This window comes from Carlito syrichta, unplaced genomic scaffold (assembly GCF_000164805.1).
Source record: "Carlito syrichta isolate Samal-C Ts95f unplaced genomic scaffold, Tarsius_syrichta-2.0.1 Scaffold305117, whole genome shotgun sequence".
Taxonomy (NCBI): Eukaryota; Metazoa; Chordata; class Mammalia; order Primates; family Tarsiidae; genus Carlito; species Carlito syrichta.
The window spans coordinates 24099-28195 of NW_007249213.1; positions in this window are offsets into that span (position 1 = coordinate 24099).

Sequence of the window (4097 nt, forward strand, 5' to 3'; positions counted from 1 at the left end):
TCACTAATCATACCTTGCCTGCTATTGATGGAATTTCAACATTTTATACATGTTCTTTTTTTTTTTTTTTTTTTTTGAGTTGGAATTTCACTCTGTCACCTAGACTGGAGTGCAAGAGTGCAGTGGCTGCTCCTGGCCACCGCAGCCTCGACCTGGTGGGCTCTGACGATCCTTCCGCCTCAGCCTTCCAAGTAGCTGGAACTACGGACGCACGCTACTACTCCTGGCTAATTTTTTGATTTATTGTAGAGATGAGTTCTTGCTAAGTTGCCCAGGCGGGTCTTGAACCCGCGGGCTCAGGTCCACTCACCTCAGCCTCCCAAAGGCGCGGGATTACAGGCTGAGCCACTGAGCCCGGCCTACATATTCTTTAATTATGTTTTTCTGGCTCAGATTCAGTGAGAATCCACTAAAGTTAAAAAAAAAAGTGTCCTTTAAAAAATAATAATAACTGCAGTGGAGACACGTGGTAGACATCACCTTAACCAAATGATACAGGTGAATGTCATAATGGTGTCTCACTGATATCATGTTACTCTGCTCTAATGTCATGAGAAGACCACCTCACCTCTGTGGTTTCTTCCAGAAACCCATAACCACAGCCTGATGATGAGAAAAATACCAGACAAACCCAAATTGAGGAACACTACAAAATACCTGACCAATACTCTAAAAAAATAAATATTTGTATATATTTTTTGCTTTTTTGGTGTAAGAAAAATTGTCTTTTGAGTTCACCTAATAATTCCATCTCTGTTTCATATTGCAGGCATGAGTGCTTTGGTTTTTCAGTTTCACTAATTTTTATAAGACAATGTGAACAAAATGCAATATATATAGTATCACTGCACAAACACAAGCATTGAAATAAACGGAACAGTGCTTCAGAAAGGGTGTTGTTGACTGGCAGTGTTAAACTGTTTATTCCTAATCAATATACCAAAAGTGATGTAGAGATATGTATTTGTCAAACTTCTTTGGTTTCAACCAACAGAAAGCAATTCCTAGCCAGGCTCGGTGGCTCAGCCTATAATCCCACACTTTGGGAGACTGAGGTGAGTGAATTGCCTGAGCCCGCAGGTTTGAGACCCACCTGGGCAACTTGGTGAGACCTCATCTCTACAATAAATCAAAAACCAGCCGAGCATGGTAGTGCGCACCTGTAGTTCCAGCTACTTGGAAGGCTGAGGCAGAAGGATCGCCAGAGCCCAGCAGGTCAACACTGGGGTGGCCGTGAGCATGCCACTGCACTCCAGTCTGGGCAACAGAGTGAGACTCCAACTAAAAAAAAAAAAAAAAAAAGAAAGCAATTCCTGCTAACTTATGCAATAAAGGAGTTTATGGAAAATAAATGGAGTGCCTTGAGGATTAGAGTTAAAACATGCAGTCTCAGGGAAGATAAGAAACCCAGGAAACTCTAAGCAACCGGGGCACAAGAACCAATGGACACCGTGCCTAGGCATTGCTATGAGAATAATGAAGCTCCTACCATTTTTGCCTTGAATTATTTGCCTCTATACTCAAACTCCCTGAGATGGAGTCTGTTTGACTTAACTTGAAGTGGAAGAAACCATTGACTGCCATAGCAGAGAGTTTACACTCAGTGAATAACCCATGCACTTTCCAACTTTTCCCAGACTACCTTTCAGTTAGGTCAGGGCCATGTGACTAATTCTGGCCAATGGACTGAGAGGAGTGACATATTTCCCTTCCAAGATGAGGCAGTTAGGAGCTGTTTTGCCTCTTTTATCCTTCTATTGCTCTGCTGAGGCTATCTTGGAGGCATGTTCCACTTGACATAAGCTGGTCCTTATTGCTATCACTGGACATAAGCTCAGGAGAACAAGGTTTATAGCTGCCCATGGTGCACTACAAGTGCTTGGTAAATTCATGCTGAATGAAGAAATTTACACATAAGTAATTCCTAGCCTAAGTTTGTACAGTATGTTACTATATTGAGTACTATAGGCAATTGTAATGGTAAATATTTGTAATGGTAAATATTTGTGTGTCTAAACACAGAAAAAGTACAGTAAAAATACAGTACAAAGTATTTTAAAATGGTACACCTGTACAGGGCACTTACCATGAATGGAGCTTGCAGGACTGGAGGTTGCTCTGGGTGAGTCAGTGAGTGAGTGGTAAATGAATGTGAAGCCCTAGGATATTACTGTACACTTTATATGACTGGAAGTACAGTAGGTTTGTTTACACCAGTATTACCACAAACGTGTGAGCAATGCATTGTGCTATAATATTGTGACAGTTGTGACATCACTGACAGGAATTTTTCAGTTCCATTATAATCTTATAGGACCACATCAGCTGATGACTAAAACATCATTATGCAGTGTATGACTACAGAGAGATATATGAGAAGATTTATTAAGGGAATTGGCTCACATGATTATGGAAGCTGAAAAGTTCCATGGCAGGCCATCTGCAAGCTGGAGAATCTGGGATGCCGGTAGCTTGGCTCAGCCCAAGACCTAAGGCCTAAGAACCAGGGAAACCAAAGGTGTAATTCTCAGTCCAAGGCCAAAGGCCTGAGAACCCAGAGATGAGGGATGCTGGTATAAGTCTTAGAGTTCTTGACTGGAGAACCTTGAATTCTGATGGCCAAGGGAAGGAAAAGAGAGGAGAAGGAGAGTGGCTCAGCTCCAATAGAGAGAAAGAGGAAACTCCTTTCTCTCCTTTTTTGTTCCATTAGAGTCACTAGCTGATTGGATGGTGCCCACCCCCACTGAGAGTAAATCTTCCCCACTCAGTCCTTGACTCACACACCAATCTTTTCTGGAAACACCCTCAGAGACATACCTAGAAGTAATGTTTTATCTGTTCTCTAGGTATTCCTTAATCCAGTCAAGTTTGCACCGAAGATTAACCACCACAATTATGAATTTTTATATAATATAGATGTAAAACAAGTCACACGATGATAAGCATATTGTTAGAGACACATCTTGGTGGGACCTCCAAAAATGTTAGGGTCACAGTCCTATCGGGGCCTCCAGAATGTTAGGTCAGGCCCGCTGAGGGTGTGTCTGGTGTGCAATCCAATGCCACAAGAAAGATGCAAAGAATTGTACAGAAGTTAGGTTGGGAAATATAGTTTATTTAAAAGTAAATTAAAAAGAGAAAGAGTGAAAGGTTGGGCTGGGCTTGACAAGGAACCTAAAAGTTTACTAGAGATTATTATGCTAAACCATGAATTGAAAGGTTGGGCTGTCCTGGTCTTGCATCTGATGGAGATTTGCTGAGCGGGGATGGGATAGGCTGCTGCTTGTCCTGCAGTAGAATGTCTGAACGCTATCTAATGGTTGTGCTGAAGCAAAAAGACTAAACTAAGAATAAGCGAAGTTTCTTCTAGGTTTCTATAGGTACCACCTTTCAAAGAGAAGATTCACCTCCCCAAGGTAGGAAAGGGGGCCAAAGTCAGGAAACATGGAGACAGACATAGCTCACAGAGCATGTGGCCACACCAGAGTCTAGTAAGGCAATGACGGTGGTAATGACATATCAGTGGCCTAGCAATGGCTGCTGGCCGCTGGAGGTTGAATGCTTTTAACACTTCCCTTTGATGAGGGAAGGTCATTAAGATGATTGGGTGGTGGTCTGATCCATGTCATCACGAAGGGGCAGGTAAGCGCAGGTACTGAGGTCAGGTAAGCAGATGAGGTCAGGTGAGCAGGTGAGGTCAGGACAGCAGGCAGATTGGTGGGTTAGTCACATGATTGCTGCCATAGTGGTGGGTGTCTGAACGCTTCCTAAAACCTGTGTATTGGGAATTTATCCATCTATGTCTAACCTGTATTAGATTCAAAGCGTGTCGGGGTAAAGTCTAAGCAAAAATAGTTATGCTGAGGTAAAAGTAGGTACCTCCTTTCACATATGATCCCTTTTATGGTTTAAAAAAAGCTAAGTAAAACAGTACAAATGCCAAGAAAAGTCTGGAAGGATGGATGAACATCCACTTGTTGCTTGAGAAGGGGAGTGGGTTGTACAACAGAGCCACAGTGAAGAGTAAGGGAGTGGAGGCCTTAAACTGAGAGGGGGAGAGAAAGAGAGAGAGAGAGGGAAGGAGGAGGGAGAGGGAG